This window comes from Mus musculus, chromosome 12 (assembly GCF_000001635.26).
Source record: "Mus musculus strain C57BL/6J chromosome 12, GRCm38.p6 C57BL/6J".
NCBI lineage: Eukaryota > Metazoa > Chordata > Mammalia > Rodentia > Muridae > Mus > Mus musculus.
Window position 1 is genome coordinate 106,804,867 of NC_000078.6, and position 12,634 is coordinate 106,817,500.

Consider the following 12,634-nt stretch of genomic DNA (forward strand, 5'->3'; position numbering starts at 1 on the left):
CTTCAAGATGAATTTATCTGATCCTGTAGGTTGGATTTGGCCCTAAGCATGGGATTGTGAGGATCAAAGATAAGTCTATAATAAAAATGTGATAAAAGTAAGATAGCTCACTGATTAAGAATGTTTGCTGCTCTTCCAAGGAGCCTGAGTTTGTAGCCCACCCCCCCACCAACATCAGTGCTTCTGTAACTGATATAAACTGTCTGTAACTGAAGCTCCAGTGGCTCAGAGTTCCTTTTCTGGTCTCTCTGTGCACATGCTCACAGGTGGCATGTACACACATACACAAGCTGAATAAAGTCTGAGTGACATGTACCCACAACAGTCTAGAAGGTTCTAAGCACGGTGTAGCTAGCTCACCAATGCAATTATGCATGAGGCGAAGGGAAGCAACCATTGTCAGAGACCATAAGCCTGGTGAACATGCATCTCTGGCCTCACAAAGACTCAGCCAGATGAGTATTTCTCTGAGTCAATAGGTGACATTTAGGGAGGTCAGGATAGATGCCTGTGACCAGGGAGTCCAGGAGCTAAAATTTTGGAGGGAGCTACCCCGTGTATATAGTGTGCTGCTTCTGGAGAGACACAAGAGGGATCAGTTGATGGGGAACGTGGGGAAAACAAAAGTTCGAAGGTCCAGAGGAAAGATAAGTCAGAGGGCAGTATAGAGAAGGCTCTGGAGACCCTGAGAGGGAGAGAGCAGACATGTCCATGAGCGGGAATGATAGGAGCAACCCAGAAGGAAGACAGCCAACAGATTCACTGCCAGGATTGGCTCCCTGGTCCCTCGATTTCAAAGGTATCTGACATGTTGGCATCTGTAGCTGCGAGGGCAAATACAGAGGAAATGCCTGCCTGTGCAGCCTGGTGCCAAGCATTGCCCAGATAGCATCTGTTCTTTGAGGTGTTGTTATAGTCTCCTGGGGTCTGGATTGACCAAGGATGGGATCCAGGGCCACGCTATACATGTCAGTTCACACTGAGACTGGGCTTTCTTTGACATCAGGGATCATATGCATTGATGTGCTTTGGAAGGACTGTCCTATATCAGGGATATTGAGCACTCCCAAGGACCGGCCTACTTCTCCCTCACTTCTCTCAGCTCAGGGAATTCTCAAGAGAAGCTTTTCAGTGCTGCTTTTATTTTCTGTCTCATTTTGTAAGGTGTGCTGTAGAGCCAGGGGCCCCGTGAAAACATTTACCTGGAACTTAATATTCTGTGGCCATTTCCAACTTGAATGTGTTGAGATTAAGGAGAAGACATGAAAACATCACAGAGACCAAGGAGGTGCTATGAAGACAGGGTGTGTGTATGAGGGGAGGGACACCAGGCCTTGGCATAAGAAAGAGTTGGATTCCATTTCTATAGAGCCTTGCAAAGCATTTCAAATTCTTGGTGAGACAGCTAGACTCAAGGTCCTATCCCTAAGGGCTTCTGACTCTAGTCCCCAATTTGGATCATGGCTTTCAGCTTGTGCTGTGTGCTTTGACAGTGTTTATGTATATGTTCCTAAGGCCTGAAGAAAATTCCCTACTCTCTCTCTCCATGCTTGGGAAATTTCAGTCCATTTAAAAAAAAAACAAACAAAAAACAAAAAACAAACAAACAAACAAACAAACCAGAGTTAAGGGTCAGCAAAGACTCTTAGAAACAATTCCCAAGCCATAACCAGGGCTTTGCAGCCATTATGTGTTTTCTTGTGGGTTGCTCTGCCCTCAGATTTAATTGTTGATTCATTTCACGTGTATTTATGAAGCACTTGATGGGGCTGTTCTGAGAGCTGAGATTTCATAGATCAACGAAGCTCTCGGAGCTCACCAGAGAAGTTTCTCTGTGTGGCGGACAGTGTGATTACATAGACCTATAAGTGGCCAGAGTTCAGAAAAGAGATGTCAGTGTGATGCTTAGGCACAAATGGGACAACTTTATCACCCACCCTCCTCAAGGCTCCAGGTCCATCTCAGGAGAAAGGATGGAAATACTGTAAGGGCCAGAGACCAAGGATGACTGGAGGGAACAGTGTCTGGACATGAAGTCACGGCAGCTTTTGGTTATCTGAACATGATCTACACAAGATGAAGCCGGTCATGGAGGAGAGAGGGTTCAGGAGGACTTGCACCTATCTGAGGAGCAATGGACAGCTGATGGCTTCTATGGAAAGGAAAACCAGTTTTCTTCAAGGGCGTGGACCATGGCACACACTCCAGTGGATGGCCCCAGATCAAGGGTATGCACGAGGCATGGGTTAAACTTGAGTTTTTAAAGAGGTCATTATGTTGTGGGGGAGGGTCAAGAGGTGGGAGTGGATCTGGAAGGAGCTGAGGTGAGAACCTGGGGGTGAATATCAAAATGTTTCCTATGAAATTATCAACGAACTGGTAATTTTTTAAATAGTGGAAACTCATTGAATGATAGTTTGGTTATCTGATTTCTGCCTGCACAAACTTCATTTCTGGTAACAAACTGCTGAGGGATAGCTTACCTCTGACCCTTCTTTCCTCATGAAGAACCAAACTAGTGAAGACATGAATCATTTGTCTTAGTTACATTTCTATTGCTATAAGAAAGCACCAGCCAGGCGTGGTGGCACACACCTTTAATCCCAGCACTCGGGAGGCAGAGGCAGGTGGATTTATGAGCTCGAGGCCAGCCTGGCTAACAAAGTGAGTTCCAGGACAGCCAGGGCTATACAGAGAAACCCTGTCTCGAAAAACAAAACAAACCAACCAACCATCCAAACAAACAAACAAAAAACCACCATAATCAAGACAGTTTATGAAAGGAAGCATTCATTTAGTTATAGTTCCAGAAAGAATTCATGAAGGGGAAGCAGACATGGGAGGCAGTAGACAGCTAAAAAGTAGTAGCTGAGAGTCCACATATCAAACCACAAAGAAGAAAGAGAGAGAGCAAACTTGACCTGGTAAGAGTGTTTGGCAAACTCAGAGCTTGATCCCAGTGACATACCTCCTGCAGTCAAATCTCCTAATCCTTCCCAAACAGTTCCACCAACTGAAGCCTGGGCACTCAAATGCCCGAGAATCTGAGGACATTTTTTATTTGAACCACACTCCACTTTCAGGCCCCCACGGGCTTATTGTCATACTATAATGCAGAAAGCATTTAATCCAACTTCAAAAGTCCTCGTAGTCTTTCAGTCTTTTAGTGTAGTAGTCTATTGTTATGAGGAGACACAGTGACCACAGCAACTCTTATGAAGGAAATCATTTCACTGGGCTGGCTTACAGTTGCAAAAGCTTAGCTTAGTAACAGCATAGCAGGAAGCATGGTGGGCATTGTGTTGGAGAATCCAAGAGTTTTAGGTCCAGATCTTAAGGCCGCAGAAACAAAGAGTGACTTTCTCCAACAAGGCCACATCTCTTTATCTCTCTTAAGTAGCACCACTCCCTAATTGGCTAAGCTTTCAAATATGTGAGTCTCTGGGGTCATTCCTCCTCAAACCACCATCACATGGTTTTTGTTTGTGATTTACAGCTACAGAGGGGTAAGAACACACCACCACCATCACACCACAAAACATGGCAGCAGGCAGGCACAGAGGCAGGACCAGCCAAGACTTCACATCTTCAACTTCAAATAGGAAGCAAAGAGAAAACTCAAAATGGCAGAATTCTTTTGAAACCTCAAGGTCCATTCCCAGTGATATACTTCCTCCAGCTAGGCCACACCTCCTAAACCTCCCTAAATAACCACCAACTGAGGACCAAGCATTCAAATAGTAGAGGCTATGGGGGCAGGGCATTTGTCATTCAAACCATCACAGCATCCAAACACACACCCATAGCTGTGCCTGATACATCACTAGGGTTTAAAGCCAGCCAATGGAGAGGAAGAGGGACACTCCTTTAAGTAGAGGCCTGGGGAGCCCACAACATTGACACACCCATGTGATACCACAGGACATCAAGCCTATGAAAGAAATAGGCACAAGACACCAAACTATGAATCACACCATTTCATACTGCCTCACTTCACTGTATTGAGTTTAAGGACAGGTTTTAATACGCCTGTCCTGGGAGTCCCCACAGTGGGGAGGGTGTCCTGAAAAAGGAAGGTTAGGTGAAGCCTTCCCTGTGTTGAGAGACTCTGAGACTCATGGCTGGAAATGTACAAATCTACTCATCCCCTGATTTAAGAAAGCAGCAGCCATCGCTGTCTAAAGCAGCTGCTTGGGTACTGAGTAACGAAGACATCTTTAATAAGATCCAAAATCCAGCAGGATTTATTGATTGGGAGCAATTGCTTTTAAATACAGACTAGTAGGCCAGATTTATAACATTCTTTTTTTCCCTTCAAATAGTTCAGTTGGTTTGAATTAGAGACATGTAGCTGAGGCTATTAGCTAAAGCTAAGAAGAATAAACTTTTAACCAGAAATTTCAGTATACACCTCCCCACCCCATGCCACCACCACCACATTAAGAAAGTGTCACAGATCCCTCCGTGGAAAAGGGGCTTTTCGGGGCAAATCCACTGCTTAGGGAAAAGAAGACACACAGAAAACTAAGGCCATCATCCAAGCTGGAAACTTACTCAGCCAGCATCCTCCTGCATTCAGATGGACAGAGGCAGGGCTTATTCAAATAACTTGCTCACCAGGGCCCAGGCAGACCTGAGAAAGCATGGCAGCCCTCAGACCACATCCCACCGGAGGCGTGGAGCCCTGAGGGAAGATGTCTGTTGTACTTCTGTAAGTTCAGTTCGAAGAGACGGTGCTTCACTTCATAGCTGACAGGAAAAAACCCAGATATACTCCCAATTCTCTTCTCTCTCACCCTCACATAGAGCACCATAATAATTCCAATTTCTTTCTTATCTATCCCTCTTCTACACTCTCAAGATGGTGGAGGCTCTCCTCATGAGGTCATGCTTAAATTCCTTGGTATGGTTTGCATCTGAGGCGTCCTCCACAGGCTCATGATTGAGTGGCTCTGTTATTTCGAAGAGGCTGCAACACCTTATGGGTGTGTCTTCCTTTTTTTTTTTATTACGACTGACATTGTCATCTACAAAGTACACTGAGAACCATGCAACCATGTTCCCCAGCCCAATTTAAAACAAATTCAATTCCCCATAATTCTCTAAGGAAGTCTCGATTCTGCACTGTGGGATATCCATAGTTGTCAGGGGAGGCTGTAGTCCATTGGCTGCAGGTTTGATTCACGAGTCTAGGAGGAGGAGCCCAGCACCTAGGCACCAGGAAGACCCTTGAAAGGTGACATTCAACCTCTGGTCCTTGTTTGCTAAGTTCAACAAGCTTCCACCTCATGCTGTCACCTGTACAGACAGATCAATGCTGCCAGGCCTTACCCACCATGACGAACCTGAACCATGAGCCAAAGGGAACCTGCAGTGGGCAAATACCACAGGCCACTGCAATTAAACACTAGGACTGTTTTCTTTTAAAATCCCAGAGGCCCAAGGCCTAAATGCAAGCAGGGACATTTTCTTGTGTGGCCTCCATAGTATTTTATAGATGGTTCCCTGTGTGTGGTTGTGACATGCTTTCCCCCCACCTCCTTTCCCCTCTTTCTGGGGCTCTTGCTCTTCCCCCACAGCACTAGGGGTACAGATGCACGCCACTGTACCTAGTGTTTATGTGATTCACACAAGCCCAGGGACTCAAACTCAGGCCTCCTGCTTATACAGCAAGCACCACGACCACTGCCTCATCTCCTAAGCCCCCCCCCCCCTGCTCTTCTACTGAAGCCCCTTCCTTGGGAAGGGAAAATTGTTCAGAAACATCTGGAGAGATACAGCTGTTGTTTGTCCCTTTGGAATCTGCCATTCAGGGTAGTTTCTGGTTTTCTCCATTCCCTTCCTTGCTCTGGCTTTTGGTGAGGAAGCTCATTTTTTTTTTTCCTGGAAGAAGTAAGGGGAATGCTTTAAGTTTGTCAGGCACTGGGGCCAGCAAGATGGCCCAGTGGGTTAAGGTACTTCTTGCAAAGCCAAGCTTGAGCCCTTGTATTCCAAGGACCTGTATGGTAGATGGGGAGAACTGAGTCTTGCAAGCTGTCTTCTAACCGCCATATGTGTGTGCATGGCATGTCATGCCCCCTCCCAATGAATACATGTAATAAATCAAACAGATTAATTAGACATTGGCTTGTTCTCAACCTCTACCAGTACTGCACTCATCAGCCTGACTTATTTCAACTTTTTGAACAGTAAGAAGCTTATAAGATAATGGTCTAGAACCATGGCTCCCTCAACCCCATGGGAACCACAGCATCAGAGTGGAATGACACCCAAGCTCCCTCCAGAAACCCAGATGCTCCAGGAACAAAGGGCTTCTCAGGCTCAGACAGCAGAGCCTGATAAACCAGGAGATACACTCTCGTGTTTTAGAAGTTTGACCCTTTAACTTGGAAAGGCCTAAATTCTCATGACTGTAGTCTCGAGTCTTTCCGGGATTTAGCTCCTGAGATTTGAGCTTCAGACCATTCTCTCTGGGTTGGGCTTTGAGAACAAAGCACTTGGCATCTTAAAGTCATCTGTGTGCTGCATCTGGCAGGTAGAACAGCCTGTTCTGTGTCCTTTCACCCCACCAGAGTGCCTCTGTGTTCGGCCAGCCTGGGTGGAGACAGCAAGGGGCAAAAAGAGAGAAACACACCAAGTTCAACCTCTGTAGAGTGAGCCTGGTCATGAGCCCATTTCACAACTGTTGGGGGGGGTGACAAAAAAACACGTCTCCCCCCTGAGCTCCTGCTTGACTATGGCCAAGGCTCAGAAGATGAACTCCTTTCTGGGACAGGCACAACACACTCTACATCTTCTGGGTTAGGAACATGCTAACCTAGGATCAGATGAGGCAGCTTTTCCTTCTGACAGTATGGTGCTTCGTGTGTGAACATCCCTTCCCTGGCTTCTGGTTCCTATCTTCCATCTGAGTATAGCCATAGACAAAGAGATATGCCGACTCAGATCTAGAACCTTCCTTCCTTCCTTAAGCTGCCTTTGTCCGCTGTTTTGTCACACCAATGGAAAGGCACCAACTCAGCTCCAGAGTGAGCCTCCCTTACAAGCTGATCAGCTCCCATGAGTCTTTGGACCTCAAGACCCCCACCCCAAGCTGGAGGAAAATCCTGGCTCTATCTTTCTCAGAGTGGCTTTCATCATGAAGTTCTCTGTGCACACCACACAGCAGCTTAAATACAGAAGTGAGGTACAAGGGTGGGGGCTATGAGAAGAGACAGAGAATGGGGGATTCATACCACTAGTTTTCTACCTCCATGCCTGAAACAACTTTGGCACCGCACACACAGCAACTCCACGTCCCTTGAATTGAACTTGAATTGGGATTGGGCAAGAAATTCTTTGCCAGTTTTCTTCTCGTTCAAGATTAAAAGAGAAGCCTAAATACAGGCTGCTTCTATCATGGGGTGGAGTGCACATGATGTAAGCACACTGGCTGCTCACTTAGACTGAATGAGGTCACCACTCTGGGGGACACTTGATACCTGTGCCTCCATATAGCCTTGCCTTTTTGATGCTCTTCTGTCAGTCATATGACCCAGAGAAGATGGGTCAAGTCTTGTCTGTGCTTGCTTTTGAGTCCTCCTTCCTTTGCTGTCTCCTGCTCATGTAGCTTCTACTGTAGACCCCTAATCCATCTCTATCTCTTCCTCCAGCTCCTCGTGGCCCATGGACAGAATTTGATTTGAACCCAGCGTGGATAAATTGGAAGCAGTTGTGGAGGGCACACAACACACCCAGACTGTCTACCAGAATCAGAGAGGTACAAAGAGTGCTATATATCCCTCATGCCAACCTAAATCTTATCTGGTGCTTCCTTTTAGAATGTCCCCTTGGGCTGTCCCCAAGACGTGTCTACGCATCTCTATCAAAAGTTGAGTTTTCTCAATGCTGGCTGCACCTCAAAGTCTCCCAGAGCTCCTCTGAATAGGACTCATCTGTGTTACGATTCCACAAGCCACACTCTCTTGACCCCACCTCCCCTTTATCTATGAGTTCATATATCTCTTAATGGAATATACAATTCCTCTTGTCAATAGCAATGGGGACATTTGAGAGTAAGATCAGATGAGTGACTGCAGAGGTCTGAAGGTAAGAAAAATAGCTTTGGGGTCAACCTTGGTCCTGGTGGCTATGGTGGCCCAAGGATGGATCTTTTTGCTAAGTCTCAGAATAGTATACTTCCAAGCAGGGAATCTACTCAGATCATGTCACAGCTCAGTGATAGACAATAGCGCTTTCACGGAGCCTTGAGATGCTAGAAAAACATCACTTCCTATTGCAGGGCAGAAAGATCCCAGCTCGGTTCCACCTCACCTCCTCTTCAAGTTTTTACCATTTCCCAACTTGCTCCGAGTCCCAAAAGTCCCCTGTTCAGAAAATAGAAACACGATATTGATTTTGACAGGTGGGAGCTGTGAGGATCCAATTATATACCATAAAAACCTAAACTGAGGGGTGCCCCACGCAGGGTTTAATTCACTTCTTTAAACATCCATACTGTGCTTTAACACTCTGTGCTGTGTGGCTTATTAAGTTGCTGTGACAGATGAGGACACTGGTGTTGGGGATTCTAGAGTTCCCGCTCCCATGTCAGCTTGGTTCTGCATCCTTGACTGAATGCATACGTACCACCCTTCCCTGAAGCCAGAAAGCCCCTTTCCTCCTAAGGGTTCCACGGGAGAAGCCGGCCTGTGCTCAGCTCTAACCCGAGACTCCTTGTCAGACCTTACGATACTTTGCAGGTGGCACAACGGCCTCTCACAGGGATTGATCCTGAATCTATTTCCAAACTTGGGATCTCTCTCCTGAGCAACATAGCCTGACTGTGTGTGTGAACGTGGCTTCCTGCTCCTCAGTATAGATGAAGATGGATCTGGGGCCATACTCTGTAGGGGACTCTAAGGAACCTTCACGTAGTGAGGGCTGGTGGCAAAACATAGCCATGGGGTTTGCCCGAAGGATGATTTGGTGATTCATACCAGAAACTTATACATGCACTTTCCCTTTGATTCAGAGTCTCAAATTCCAAAGATGTTTCTTCAGCAAATACCGAAAGTCTTCTTAAAGAAATTCTTGTATCCAAGATCTCGGTATAAACAACTCCATCATTGGCTTATGCTGCTGGAATTCTAGAAACACAAAGTAAGTAGCTACCGGTACTGAAGCATTAGGGACACTAGGAAGTAGCCATAAACCAGTATTAAAAATGTACATTCTAGAAGGTTACCTGATGACATAAAACATCTCTGCAGTATTTTTGAAGAGTGGTTTTACATATATGTATATGTGTATGTGTATATGTGTATGTGTATGTGTATGTGTGTGTGTGTGTGTGTGTGTATGTGTATGTGTATGTGTATGTGTATGTGTATGTGTATGTGTATGTGTATGTGTATGTGTATATGTATATGTGCATCCACATATATCAGAGTCACTTCCCACTCGCTGTGTGGATTTGAGTGAATTCCTCAGGTTAGGGAGACAGAAGTCTATTTTAGTAAGAACATTTAATACTTGCACCATGAACTGCAGGTATCAGGTATCATCAATCATCAGCATCAATCAGTAGTATGAGTGTTTGCGTAGGTGGGTGGGGGTGGGGCAGAAAAGAACTTTCCAATGCAATATTTCTGAGCATTCAAAGGTTATCAAAAGCCAGGAAAAATGGAGAACGTGAGAGCAAAGAGGACTGGGAGCAGGAAGACAAACTGTTCAGGAATTCACGGATCAAAGCCCAGCTGGGGTGTGAGGGCAGAGCGAGATGGCCAGCTACAGTTGAGAGCCATAGGGTATCAGATGGTGTTTCATGGTGTTAGGAGGCCCCGGAGAGATTTAGTTCTAAACTGTGAGTGTATATGTAGAGAAATGTGTATCCCAACAGGAGCGAATCCATACCCCCAAACATATCTGCATTCCCTTGGTCATAACAGCCAAGACAGGGAAACTATCAAAATCAAAACACCTCTTGAATGACCTTCAGGAAAGACATGAACTAATCCCTTTAAGTCCCAGATGACATGACTGGCTAATGAAGAAATGGTCCACACAGGTTCAGCTTGGAGAACCCACAAGAGCACTGGAGTTTCTCAGACGAACATGAATGACAGGCAACTTACAGAAACATGGGTGACACAGGGTGGTTGTGTTTCTGAAAGGCCCACCCCAGCATCCACAGAGCTTCTGTCACTGCTTGGGGTCAGCTCCACTTGATTCCTCCCCAGAAGGTAAATAACCTGTGAGAGAAGTTAAATGAGCTGCATGTTCTGGAGCTGCTGATGAGTTCACGTCTCTTCGCCAATGTTCTAAAGAACAATGGATCACACACTTAAGAGATGGTGAGAGTTCTGTTACATACACAATAAAGCTATTTTGACAGTGGATGTGTCACCATTCGTAACTCAAAGAAGAAAGCCACATCTGCCTTCAACCAGATATTGTCACGTGAAAAGATAGATTTGAGAATTTCACAGCAGTAGGACCCATCCACACAGGTACTCAGTTGTTACTGACTTTGAGAGTTTGCTTTGGATATTTTTCTATGTCAGAATATAGAAGCTTGGGAGTTAGGAATCTGCAGACTGAATCGAGCTATTTGGATGAGGACTGATACATAGGTGAGTTAATAAATACTTATAAACACTCTATACAAACCTGTGTGTGTGGGTTTCTCTAATGTCTTCTCGGGGTTCATTCCTGGGTCTTCAACGTGCTTTAGACAAAGGTGATACATGAGGTTTCAGATAGATAGCTCTCTGCTTTGTGTCTCTTTGTAAGGCTTGGGGACCAAGTATGGGGACATGTTTGTCATGCTATTGATTGCTTTTTTTTCTATCCTCAATCTCCCGTCTAATCTCAATCTTCCTGACCTCCGACGACTCTCAGTAGCATGGATCAATAGGTTTCGGCTGAAGCATAGGGATGAAGTTAGCATCCGTTGATGGAGAGGCTTGAAGGCCATGAAGAACCTGGAGCCCTCAGCGACACCATCATGGGCTCAGAGTTGAGCTAAGGTCTGACCAAAATGGTACTTTATCATTTTTATTATTAATTGAGACTCCATACAAATAAGCATATTTGGCAAGCTTTCCTATGGTTAGAGTATTGATGTTGTGACCCTGGCCTAGTGAGCAATGTAGATTTCACTAGAGATACTGGGCTGGAATGGAGCTGGAAGGCAGATCTGGCACAGGAAGCCAGGGCTCCATCACTCCATTGCTCAGCAGGTTTTAATGGAAGACGAGGATTGCTGGTAATAATTTCTCCCCAGGGAGGTCCTATTTAAATCCAGGTTTTCTGCAGCATCTGTAAATCCAGCCAGGGTTCTGTTGTGAGGCAGGGTAGGAGGGGTGCACACAAGTAGGTCAATCTGGGTGCTTTTGTGAACTAAGAATGATGGAGAACACCAGAGTCTCCCATTGCCCAGGTATCTGCAGTTTGTATTAACCAAGGAATCTTGGACTTGCATTTACCCAAAGGACAGGAGTGGGTATTGGGCGGAGAGAGAAATTCACAGCAGCAGAAGCCAGCAAAGAGCAAGGCTCCTGAGTCAGAGATGGCAGACACACCCTGTACTGAGAGCACAGGGCACTCATTGCCTTGTGATTGGATCTGAGGGCTCACTCTCAGGTTCTGAAACAAAACAAGAGTATTTGATTGACACAGAGAAACAGACGCTTGCTATTGCTTCCCAACGCCAACCTTGTTACAAAGGCTTCCAGTTCCTAGAGGAGGGTATGACATTCTTCACTATGGTGACAATGTGGGACAGAAAGGGACCAACCTAGGAGCAGAGACTCTCTAGGTCTGTGGCTTCATCCCTCTGGGCCCATCACTGTTCTCTACATCAGGGGATGAACCATGTAGCATCTGAGGCTCCTATTTTAATGCTGATCACAGAAGTGGCAATAAGAAATGGAATTGACTGACAAACCTGAATCTTTTCCACAGGATGAGAAAAGAAAGGTTCAAATTTACTATGTGATGGAGGTTTATCAATACAAAGGAATTGTATACTGAGGGCCTGCTTGGAGCCCAGTTCTTTCTTACACTATTCTGTTGCCCAATGCTTCCTGTGACATGACATCCTGGCCCAGACCGTAAGAAAGAAGCTGATGTGGATCTTTGTGGCGAAAAGTCAAGAGTAAAACAGGACCATGTTACAGGCCCTCATACTAGCCGTTTAATAACAGTGATTAAAATAATTAATCGTACCTGCAACACTCTGAGGCAGGTGTTCTGGAGGGCTGACAGATGACGAAAGTGAGATGTTCTCGAGGTCAGGGAGCTAATGGAAAGTTATAAAGCTGCAGGATGCTGGGAGAATCTGTGGGAAGCTTTCATGATTCTGTTGGCATGCCCACCATAACCAGGGACATATTTGAAAGCTTGCCATTGTGACTGAACATTTTCAGAAGACCCGAAATGTGAACCGGGAGAGTTCTCAAACCAACTGCTACTTGCTCAGCTCCCTCTTTATTGTCCATACTTGACTGGACCCTCTGTCTCTCTTCTATCGTGAAAGAGGAGATGGTTGCAACCTCCAGCACTGGGTGTCTTATCCTCTCCTCTCAGCCAAGCATCTCGGTTTTCAAGAGTTCCTCTCCGTTTCCTTAACTTTGTATCATCTTAAGATTCA

General features: G+C 45.7%; 1 long non-coding RNA gene across 1 annotated transcript; it reads left to right on the plus strand.

The window, feature by feature from the left end:
- The first annotated feature begins 7,652 nt into the window (after window positions 1–7,652).
- Gm52000 lies at window positions 7,653–10,480 on the plus strand. Its single transcript, XR_003950258.1, has 3 exons — window positions 7,653–7,759; window positions 9,014–9,141; window positions 10,049–10,480. It is a non-coding gene; the product is annotated as a predicted gene, 52000 (long non-coding RNA).
- The last annotated feature ends 2,154 nt before the right edge of the window (window positions 10,481–12,634 follow it).